At 39.6% G+C, this 12,057-nt stretch overlaps 1 protein-coding gene across 12 annotated transcripts in view; it reads right to left on the bottom strand.

The window, feature by feature from the left end:
• Positions 1-12,057, bottom strand: part of THRB (thyroid hormone receptor beta) — a 366,979-nt gene that overhangs the window by 188,692 nt on the left and 166,230 nt on the right. For 2 of the 12 annotated variants that reach the window (XM_025376932.1, XM_025376928.1), the window contains exon 4: positions 2,636-2,764. The exons of the other annotated variants lie outside the window; for them this stretch is intronic. The gene's annotated coding sequence lies outside the window, so the exon portion shown is untranslated. The remainder of the gene's footprint in view (positions 1-2,635; positions 2,765-12,057) is intronic. 12 annotated transcript variants of the gene reach the window in all.

A 12,057-nucleotide genomic window follows, 5' to 3' on the forward strand; every position in this document is an offset into this window, starting at 1 on the left:
ATATACTTACCACCAGCCTGATAATAATAATTGCAGGGAGAAGTAGTTCACTCCACTAATTATGCTGCTTTTAACTGGCACAGAGAGCAGTGATAATTTGGCTTAAAGTAAGGTTTTATGATCCTCATATGTTTAAAGTGTCCTTGGGTTTGAAGCCATTATGATTCAGACTTGAAAATTGTGAGGATGAATTTCAAATATCTCTGTTGCTTCTGGTTTTTTTTTTTTTTTTTTTTTTTTTTAGGAAAGCATTATTCTGAAAGTGCTCCATGTGGCAGCTCTTGTTTGCTCCTGAGGTGCCCAGCTATGAATTTAAAATGCTTTATTGCACTCTTCAGAGAACATGTTTCTGCTGGTGGGTAAGGCCTGGAAGCTGCCTGCATGCCAAGGCAATGCCCCCTAAATGAAGTCTTACATAAACCTGACAAAGTATCTTTAGACAGAAGTAATCTCAATGGGCTACTACAGAGTCATGAAAATAGCTGCCGGTCAACCACCAAAACAAAATTTGGCTGAGCACATACTTCTAAAAGCCTGAACCACAGGACAATTATACCAATAACATTTCATCATCATAATATATTTTTAAACATACTGGCATATTCTTTTTTGTCCTCTTTCCATCCTTTCCTTCCTTTTTTCTCCCTCTTTTCCCTTCTCCCTTGGTTCCATCCTTCCTTTTTTCCTTTCAGAAGACATTGTGCTCACACTCCCCCCCTTTCTTCTTCCTTCTCTCTCTCTTGCTCACCATTGTTCTCCCCCACCACATGCTACAGTTTAGACTCTACATTTAATTGTCAACTCACCGGATGCTCCTAGATTCTAAATAACCTACACTGCAAATTAACATCCTCTCTTGAATTATGGCAATGTTATCCAAACCGGATCTCCCCAGAAGGTGGTTTATCAACTCTCTCTTCTATTTAATAACCCTCAATGACTTCCCACCAGGTACAAGCTAAAGTCCTACTCTTCAGCCGCACATACAAGACTCCCACACCCAGCCCCAAGTACCACCTTCCACCAGTCCTATTCCTAACTTCAGTCTCCACAGCACACCTTAAAGCATCTCCCACCCCTTGGCACACTTGACACCTCCCACACAAGCTCTGCCTTATCACGACTCAGAACTGCCCTGTCTGTTCACTCCTTTTCATGAAGGCTGAGCCTGTATTTCATGCAGAAGCCCTTCCCTAACTTCCTCAGTCAAAGTTAGTGAATTTCCTCCTCAGGTTAACATTGCATTACAAACATTTATTACTATCTGTCTCCCCAAATAGGTTAAGAGTTTCTGGGGCAAAGGTGTCACTGACTCACCCACCAGGCAGTTGCTCAACAAAGGTTCACTGAATGAACTTTGTTCCTTTGAGTTTATCCTGTATATTTTATAAGTAAAAGGAAGCAACATAGTATGGTGTCTACAAATATGAGTGTGTGAGTTCAAATTCCACCTGTGGCTTGAGCAGGTTATTTAATATCTTGGTGCCTCAGTTTCCCCATATGTGGAAACTTTCCAACTCTAGGGTGCTTGTGAGAAGTAAACAAGTTGCTACGTAGCTGGAATACTGCAAGGAAAATCAAAAGAGGTGCATGCTACCTGAGTGTTTGTTAAATATAATGGAGGTAATTATGATACCCCATGGCTGCCTCTGTTGTGCTCAGGGCAGAAGGTTCCCGACACCATCAGGACTGGTTTAATTTCAACGAGCAGATCTTTTATTAGAAATGTAAGTGTCTGCCTTACTCCTCCAATCAAAAGAGAGATGCTAACACCAAGAACATTACTCAATTCCATAAGAAGACTAAAAGTGGGCTTATGCCACACTCAGAGCCATTGCACTGGCTAGGGTGTTGGGTCTGGAAGGCATACAAAACACAACACAACACAACAAAACAAAAACCTAGTAAAGAAACTATAATTCAATTCTTAGACTATCATATATGGGAAAATTCACATTGGTTCTAAACTACTAAATAGAAAATATGTCTGTATTCACAAAAAGAGATAGAAGTCTAACTTCAGCCAGGTACAGTGGCTCATGCCTGTAATCCTAGCATTTTGAGAGGCCAAGGTGGGCAGACTGCTTAAACCCAGTAGTTCAAGAACAGCCTGGGAAACATGGCAAAAATCTCATCTCTACTAAAAATGCAAAAAGTTAGCCAGGTATGGTGGTGTGTGCCTGGAGTCCCAGCTACCTGGGAGACTGAGGGGGGAGGATCACCCGACCCTCAGGAAGTCAGGGATGCAGTGAGCTATGATGGTACTCTACCTTGTCTCAAAAAAGAATGAACGAACGAATGAACGAGAAGGAAGGAAGGAAGGAAGGAAGGAAGGAAGGAAGGAAGGAAGGAAGGAAGGGGCCTAACTTCAAACAATTTAGCTTCAAAAAGTGAGTAGAAGCCAAAATTCAGTGTTCAGAGACAGTCAAAAGGAAGTATTGATTCTTTTTGTTTGCAGGTAAACCAAAAGGGAGATTCTCTGGGTTGAAATTCTGCAAAATATATTTTCACTTAAGTACACCCTTCATGATGAGCCCTGTATGCATCCTGGTTATATCTTTTGCAAGTGCCTCCTGCGTGTGCCTTATGCTCCAGCTGTGCCAACAACCTTTGAGAAACCTGTGCAGAAGCTCACCTTCACACCTTTGCTTGGTAGCTGCCTTGCCTGGGATGCCCCCCTTCTCGTTGTAACACTCACTCAGGTGACCACTTTTCCTGGGAAGACTTTTTCTTGCTCTCTTCAAGGACCTTTGCTCCAAGCCCCCTGAAAATACACGCACATTTTGCAAAGCATTTATCACACCGCATGACAACTGTATGTTCACTTTCCCACCCCCTCATTAGACAGTGAGTCTTTCAAAAGAGACATGGACTGTGTCTATCTCCCTGTTGCTTTCTCAATGCCCAGCACAGTGCCTGGAACAAAGTATGTGCTCAATAAATGCTCACTGGATATTATTGGACAGGATTCCCTGTGTATGTAGAAGCAAATTCATTGCCAAATACCTATGGTAGCAATGTTGGGTCCTCCTCTGTGCATTGTTTACCAAGGCCATGCCATGGGGATACCACACTAGGGATGTGGCTGAGGAATTTTCACATCTGACTAAGCTGAGATGATTGTACAATTATACATCACTTCTCTCTGGAAAGAGAAATAGTTAGGATTCCTTAAAAGGGTTAGTAATTCCTTAAAAACCATTGCACATGCAGTAGCCTGAACCAATAATTTAAAAGCTTCTACATGACATTCAATGTTTATGACTCACTTATATTAGGTGAAAATGCAAAGGAGTATGCATCTTAAAGCCACAATGAGAGACTATTACATACCCACTATAATGACTAAAATTTAAAAAGACCAGCATTATCAAGTATTGTAGAAGATATAGAGCAACTGAACTCTCTTACACTGTTGGGGGCACTGTAAATTTCTATAACCACTTTGGAAAGCTGATTGAAAGTTTTTAATAAAATTAAACATATATCTACCCTATAGCCTAGCAAATCTTCCCCGAGATTTATATCCAAGAGAAATGCACATGTCCACCAAAAGACAGTCCCAAACTGGAAACAACCCAGTTTTCTGTAACACAAGAAAATGAATAAACATACTGTGGTATATCCATGTACTCAATACTACTCTGCAATGAAAAAAAATACTGACATATGTAACAACAAGTATGAATCTTACAAATGTTATATTGAGCAAAAAATGTCAAATACAAAGAATGTGTATTATGTAATATGTAAAAGAAGCTCAATAACAGATAAAAACATTTATCAATGGTGATGAAATTCAGAAAAGTGGTAACCCTGGTATGGGGCAGGCAGTGACAGAGAGGGGCACGGGCAACCTTCAGGGTTGCTGGAAATGTTTTGTATGTTCTTCTAAGTGGTAGTTACTTGGGTATACAACTACATAAAAAAGTGGAGCCTTATATGCTTTAGCACATGCAAGTTATAGCATACTAAACAGTTTTCATAAACTCGATGGACAGATCCCCTAGACGAGCAGAAGGGACAAAACACCCCATCACTCATATAAAATTCAGAGAATGGGTCATATACCCCCTTGTTTGTTCAGGGAAAAAGATCATCACTGAGAAAAAGCTGACACGTGTTCCAGTGGAGCTGGCATGGTTGTGGAGCACAGCATTATGGCAAACTCAGTGTATTCAAACAACTGAGGGCAAGGACATCCACTGCTCTGGATGTCACACCTGTAGCATAACTCCCTTTTGGGGATGAGTGGACATCTCAGCTGTACTCTCTATTATGGGAGTCTAGCAACAGAGGCCCTTCTCAGTCATATACTTTCAGTCAAGTCATTGCTTTGGGTGCCACTTTTTTGAAAGTCATTTTGTAAAAGAATAATGCTAAAACCCTCCGAAGAGTGTAAGTATACTAAAACCAGAAGCGAGAAAATTAAAAAAAAGAAAAAAATTTGCAGAAATGTGAGGTGACTAAACGATGATCAGAAATCTCAAATACTTGAAGTCTGCTGTGTCTGCCAGGCCTGTCCAATAGAAAGGAAAGAGATGCTCCAGAAAAATGTATTGTCTTCTCTTTACCAAACAGGGCTTTGGCTCCTAATGAGAGTTGAACCGGATTATCACATGAGGACCTGCAGACCTTCTTTTACTCTTTCAGTGTTTCTCAACAAGGACATTATGGCATTTGGGGCAGGACAAATGTTTGGGTGCAGGACTGTCCTTGTTCTGAATGTCCTAAAGGCCAGCAGCATCCCAGCCCTTCCATCACTGTGATACCAACAAAATGTATGAACATGTTTCTGAGTTGAGAACTAGCACTGATGTTTTTGGCAGAAGACTTAATTGGCATCCTGATGGCCTAATCCACCCTGAATTAGAATCCACAGTCTTCTGGTTGGTGTTTCTAGTATTAAATATCAAGAATAAATATCAAATGTTAAATATAATATTAATAACAAATTAGTCAACATTTGACAAAAAAAGAGGGAGGACTTTGCTCAAAGGTCCAAATTTCCAGTTCCTTAAGAAGTGACTCATTGAACTTACCCACCCAACCTTTGCTGGCATTTGCGTTTGCAATCTTGGACTTGAAGCCTATGTGGCAGGAAGGTCAAACAGCCAGGCACTTATTTCCCTTCTCCTCTGTCCATTGGGTCTCACCAATTAGATTGTGAAAGGAGGAAGCTAGCAGAAAAGATGATAGAAGGAGCCATCTCTTTAAGGCCTGGAGCAGAGCTCATTTAAGCCACCACCCCGGTCTCTTTCTCTTACCAACCCTTTCCCCCAGGAGGACAGAGTTTCAGGTGTATCTTCTGGCAAACAGAGCCAGGGAAGAAAAATCAGCAGAAGAAAAGAAATAATTCTGAAGTCCATGACCCTTATCAAAGTGAATGACTTTGCCCAGTTTTACACCCCCAGTCTCCATCTCACTGTGCAGGCTTAAATAACACAACCAGCTGTGTTACTATAATGACCTAATAGAACATCTCTGAAGATTCCACTTCATTGCTGTTTCCATTCAGAGGAGGCCCAAGAGCAGGGCCTCTTCATCTGGTTTGCAGATCCCTAGGCAGTGTATCCCGAAGAGTGATATGAAAGATAAGTTTAGGGGGTAGGTTTACGAATTTTTGAAAGAATAATACTAATTTTTTACAGTTATCTTTTGCTTTTAATGAATGACCCATTTTTCATTTATATAAATAATATAGCTTCCTTTTAAAATAATTTATGTAAATCCAAAAGGTCAACTATAAAAAAATGTGAGACTGGGGATGAAATTATGGCAGTTTGGGATGATTTTACCTCAGAAGGGTCTAAGATGGGCTTCTAAGATTTCATAAATTCCTTGAAAATTTATGGGGGATTGTATGCTAATATAATTTTCTTTTCTGGGAGGAAGGTCCACAGCTTTCATAAGGTTCCCCTAAAGAACCTTGAGTCCAAAATGTTAGGAATGATTGTCCTAGAATCAATGCTGTGCTGTTCAACACTGTAGCCACTAGTCACTAGCCACGCATAGCTACTAGCCACTTCATACTTGCCTAGTTCAAATGAGATGTGCTGTAAGTGTAAAATACACTCTAGATTATGAAGACTTAGCATGAAAAAGAGAATGCAGAATGTCTCATTAATAATTTTTCTACTGGTTACTTGTTGGAATACTATTTTATATATTGAGTTAGAAAATGTAGTATTAAAATAAATTTCACCTGTTTTTTTTTTAAAATGTGGTTATTAAAATAAATTTCATGTGTTTTTTTAAAATGTGGTTACTAGGAAATTTAAAATTACATATGTGAGTTAGATTTGTGGCTCACTTTATATATTTAGTGGACGGTACTGGGTTATAGTATAAGGCCAAGAAAAATAAGATAATCTCAGAAGTCCAGTACAAATTAGAATTATGAATATATTTTAAGGCAAATTTATAATGAAAGAAACTAGAGATAAATTTTGAGAAAAAATGAACTTTTATAAAATGGATTTGGAGAGAAACAATTATACAGGTATACATTTCACTTTGTCCCCTTTGTCACTTAGCCAGGAAAATAAACCAGTAGTAGAAGCTTAAACTGTTCTATTCTTTCAAATTAAAACTATAGTTTCCAAAGATTTGAATGAAGGTAGAAAACAGTAATGGTTTTAAAGTTCCTGGGAAAAGTAAGTAAATGATTTAAGTATCTTTTTTTTGTTGTTGTTTAATATAATCTATATCCACCAAATAACAAAGAGTTTATTGTATTTGCTTTGGGCCAGGACCACCACCCATCTCTGTTTTATGGCCCCTCACTAGGGTAATTAAAGTGTCTAAGTCTTTTAGAGGAACTCCTGAAACTCCTTTCTTTGCCTGGACGGCAGCTTTCATCTCTGGGTCTGTACATCTTGGGGCATTACGATCTCTCTTCAGCATTTCCTTTCTGAACTGAAAGCTGATCCCTTCAATGTATAGTTGCTCAGGTGCAAAGGAATACTATTGTGAATTGTTTTCTTTTCCATTGTTATTATCAAGTCAATGGCTCATCTAGATCCTTCTACTCAAAGTCATTTCTTGTTATCGAAGCTTGTATTTTCTATGGCTGAGCAATATGTGGGAATAGTCTCACAATCACTTTATTGCACAGTCCTGCATCTAATCTTTCACAGAAAACCGCATACACATCAACTTTTTACCTTCAACTTCTACTCTCTTTGAATTTTAATGGAGAAAACAGCTACTTTTCATTAACAACATATTAAATAAAAACATAAGTCACTTAGTAACGTGGCTGTAATTGTAGTCCACACATCCAAGATGTAAATGAACCAAGGCCAAGCTTAAATGAGAACACTAAAGGTCCATGTAATCTGCTGGTTGCTAAATGGGATATGCTCAAATCTTTGTTTCTTATTCCTGATTGCCAGAAAATTAAGTAGGTAAATGCTCTTACAATGAGCAGATTCAGTGCTGTATCTTTGCTGAAAAATATGTATTATACTATTTAGGATTAAATGAGAATTGTAAAATATGTATGATAGGATTTGGGATTAAATGGGAACATCAAAATGAAACCAATAAAATCGACAATTTCAGCAGGCTCCTAGGTAGTCAGGGTCTCTCTCTTCAGACTGTGTACTAAATTCCTGCTTCTTGCATTTGGCTCTCTGTCTTTTAGCATTTTACAGACAATAAGCAGCAGCAGCAGAAGAGAAAGAAGTCAAAGACATAGTCTATCAGATGAAATTATTATTTGTTAATCACTCTCATGAAAGATTTGCTGGGGGAAAAAGGTTAAGCTTATTACTACATGGTGGTCCCTAGATTAAGTGAGATAGGTAGTTCATCACTGCTGCCTCAGACCCTGTTAACACTGATAACTAATGGCTGGCATGATGCCTGTCATATTAAATGCTTCCTCTCAAAGGAAGAAAAACAGCACTGAAAGAAAGTAATTGGTTCACTCTCTATTAATTGCAAATGGTTTTAAAAGAGCAAGGAGAGGCCGGTTGCAGTGGCTTATGCCTGTAGTCCAGGCACTTTGGGAGGCTGAGGCGGATGGATCACCTAAGGTCAGAAGTTCGAGATCAGCCTGGCCAACAGGGCAAAACCCCATCTCTATTAAAAATACAAAAATTAGCTGGGTGTGGTGGTGCCTGCCTATAATCTCAGCTACTCAGGAGACTGAAGCAGGAGAATCGCTTGAACCCAGGAGGCAGAGATTGCAGTGAATTGAGATGATGCCACTGCACTCCAACCTGGGTGACAGAGTGAGAGACTCTGTCTAAAAAAAGCAAGGAGAACACTTGCTATTGTCTTTGATGATCAGTCTAAATATAGCAATCCCTGTCTGTTTTTCCTCATTGATTAACATCAATTTCAAAGGTATGTTAGTGCGCCAAATGTTTGAGGTAGAAATAAAAAATTTTCCAACATGTAATAAATCATAATACAGGAACAGTCCAGAAATGATACCACCCATTGCCTTCAATAATGAAAACAATAATATGAGAACAAAACCTGCTAAGTGTTGAAAATGGGTTTCAGGACTGATAGCCTTCCCTCTCTGCCTCTCCCTTTCTCCTCTTCAATGAAAGTCAAATTCCTCTTATTCTTCTAGGTTTGATACAAATTCTAATTTCCTCAGTAAAGGATTCACAGATCACTGCAATCCACCATCTTTTCCTCTTCTTAATATCTTGAATCTGCGATATCTGCCCCATTCATTTGCAGTTGCCAAAATACAAATAATAATGAATAACAAGAATGATTGTTCACCTTTTTGTGAATATGTATCCTGATCTCCCCCCACCTCCATCACCACAGTTAGTTACAATTTTCTTTTTATTTTTTGAGATGAAGTCTCACTCTGTGGCCCAGGCTGGAGTGCAATGGCGTAATCTCAGCTCACTGCAACCTCCGCCTCCCAGGTTCAAGTGATTCTCCTGCCTCAGTCTCCCAAGTAGCTGGGATTATAGGTGCCCACCACCAGTCCTGGCTAATTTTCATATTTTTAGTAGAGAAGGGGTTTCACCATGTTGGCCAGGCTGGTCTCAAACTTCTGACCTCAGGTGATACAGCTGCCTCAGCCTCCCAAAATGCTGGGATTACAGGTGTGAGTCAACGCTCCTGGCCAGTTACAACTTTCTTAAGGGAATTGGCTGTACTTTTCATACCTCCCACTGGCATAGCATGGTATTTTGCATAGAGAAAAGCTTAGTAAATATTTATTTGACAACGTGTTTTCCCAAAGGGAGCTAGTAAATACTTGTTCCCTCTGTTATTAAGTAAACTCCCAAATCAGAAATTGTTTGGCCTTGGTATGGTTTCTTCACTAGAAGCTGTCCAGTCTTTTTTTCTTTTTTTTTTTTTTGAGACAGAGTCTCGCTCTGCTGCCTAGGCTGGAGTGCAGTGGCGCAATCTCGGGCCACTTCAACCTCTACCTCCCGGGTTCAAGTGATTCTTCTGCCTCAGCCTCCTGCATAGCTGGGACTACAGATGCATGCCACCACGCCCAGCTAATTTTTTAATTTTTAGTAGAGGCAGGGTTTCACCATATTGGCCAGGCTGGTCTCGAACTCCTGACCTCATGATCTGCCCGCCTCAGCCTCCCAAAGTGATGGGATTACAGGCGTGAGCCACTGCTCCCTGCCAAAGCTATCCATTGTTTAGAGTGGACTTCTTATATGGTTGCCATTGAGAGTGTTCATAAAATAAGTCAACATAACATAGGAATGAACAACTACAAAAACTTGTGTTTAGAATAAAGTAGGTAATTAGACGATTTTGTGAAAGAGGCGAACATTTTTTGATGAACTATTTTGTTCACCCAAGTAAATGCTCAGGGACCTCGTGGCCCTGCCACCCCCATTCTCCCACTTCTAATGGATATATTTAGGAATTAAGAAATTTGAATTTTGTTTCTAATTCAATCAAAGAGTTGCTGTAAGAGTATTGGAAAATCCTAATGGTAAGGGTTTAAATCATTCATCAGTAGACAATGGAATAAACCAGACATTTGAATCAGATCCTAAAGGATACATTTACATGGATTAAAATTTGAAACCCTAGGACAAAAAATGACCACACAAAAGCAATTAATATTCACTTAACTGATAGATACTAAGCACCTACCATGTGCCAGGCACCATTCTAGGTACTTGGGATATAACTGTAAATAAACAGACAAAGGCTCCTGTGTCCTTATTCTCAAGGAGCTTACATTTTAGTGGATAGAAAGTAACAACAAAATAAATAAACTGTATTTTATGTGAAAAGGTGAAAGACGCTATGGGATCAGAACTGTCAAGAGCTGTCCTTGTTGGGGATCTGAAGTGACCAATAGAGTGGACTTCAATGAGAGGATAAAATTCAAATTAAGACTTGCAACAGGTGAGGGAGTGAGCCCGACAGGCATATTGGTGGGACATCTGAGAGTGTTCCAGGCAGAGGGAACAGCTATCTACTGCTAGAGCAAAGATAAATGAGAAATTAGAACAACACATTTGCAATGCATGAGATGGACAAAGAGATAATATCCTTAATAAAGAAAAAAAGAGTTCTTAAAAATCATTTTAAAAAATCAATATCCTATAGAAAATGGGTGCATGACATCAACAAATAATCCTTTAATCAAGGACAACAAAAAGTGAAAAATGTCCAGCTTTACAAATAATCAGTAAAGCATACATTAAAGCAACCTCACTATTGGGGTTTCCAGTTTGTGAAGATTAAATAATGTTGGTGAGGTTGTAGGAAGGCAGACATTCTTCTGCAATGCTAATGGAAGCATAAAATGACACAATGTCTTATAACATAATTTTACTATGTTTATCAATCGCCTTTATTTTAGAAACACTTCTTATGGAAATAATCAGAAGTTAAGACAAAATGTATATATAAGCATATTTACCACAGCAATATTTATACTAATATATAAAGACAAGTGATTAATACCTAGATATCATCCACACTGAAGTCTGCAGCCCAGGAAATATCCGTGAGCATCTGATGCCTCCACATGAATATTCCACAAATACCTCAAACTCCAAATGTCCAAACCCAAACTCACCTTCTCCAGTCCCTATTCCAGCCCTTAGATCTCTTTCTCTTGTCTTCCTAGTTCAGTGAATGTCACCTACTTACACTCACTGCTTGAGACACAAACCCAGCACTCGTCCTTGATAGCTTCTCTCTTGCTTCCCACATTCTGTCAATCCCCATGCTTTGTCAATTCTACTTCTGTAATATTTCTTGAATACATCCATGTTCTCCATTCACACTGGAACTGCCCTGGTGCAGCCCTCACCATTTTAAACTTAGGCTAATGAATAGCTGCTTACCTGGTCTGGTCCACTGTGGCCAATCTCACCTCCAACCTGACTGTCTTCCTTGCCCTATAGGACTCTTTCTTCTTTCTTTTTTTTTTCAATTAATTACTTAAGTTATTTTTTATACTTTAAGTTCTAGGGCACATGTGCACAACGTGCAGGTTTGTTACATATGTATACATGTGCCATGTTGGTGTGCTGCACCCATTAACTTGTCATTTACATTAGGTATATCTCCTAATGCAATCCCTCTCCTAGCCCCCCACCCCACGACAGGCCCTGGTGTGTGATGTGACTCTTTCTAAAATATAAAACTGGATCAAACCATTACTTTGTTTAAAATTTTAAAATGGTTCCCCACTGCTATCAGATTAATATCCAAACACCTTAGACTTTCATGATCTGACTCCTGATGGTCAACTCTCTTGTCCTGCCGGCATGAATCTTTCTTCTTTTTTTTTTCTTTTTGAGACAGGGTCTCCCTCTGTCACCCAGGCTGGAGTGCAGTGGCAGGATCATGGTTCACTGCAGCCTACAACTCCTGGGCTCAAGGTATCCTTCCACCTCAGCCTCCCATGTAGCTGGGACTACAGGCATGCACCACCATGCCCCCCTAATTTTTTGATTTTCTAGAGATGGAAAATCACCTATGTTGCCTAGGGTGGTCTCAAACTCCTGGCCTCAAGAGAGCCTCCCACCTTGGCCTCCCAAAGTTCTGAGATTACAGGCATAAGCCACTACACCTGGTCCAGTCTGA

Source organism: Theropithecus gelada, chromosome 2 (genome assembly GCF_003255815.1).
Source record: "Theropithecus gelada isolate Dixy chromosome 2, Tgel_1.0, whole genome shotgun sequence".
NCBI lineage: Eukaryota > Metazoa > Chordata > Mammalia > Primates > Cercopithecidae > Theropithecus > Theropithecus gelada.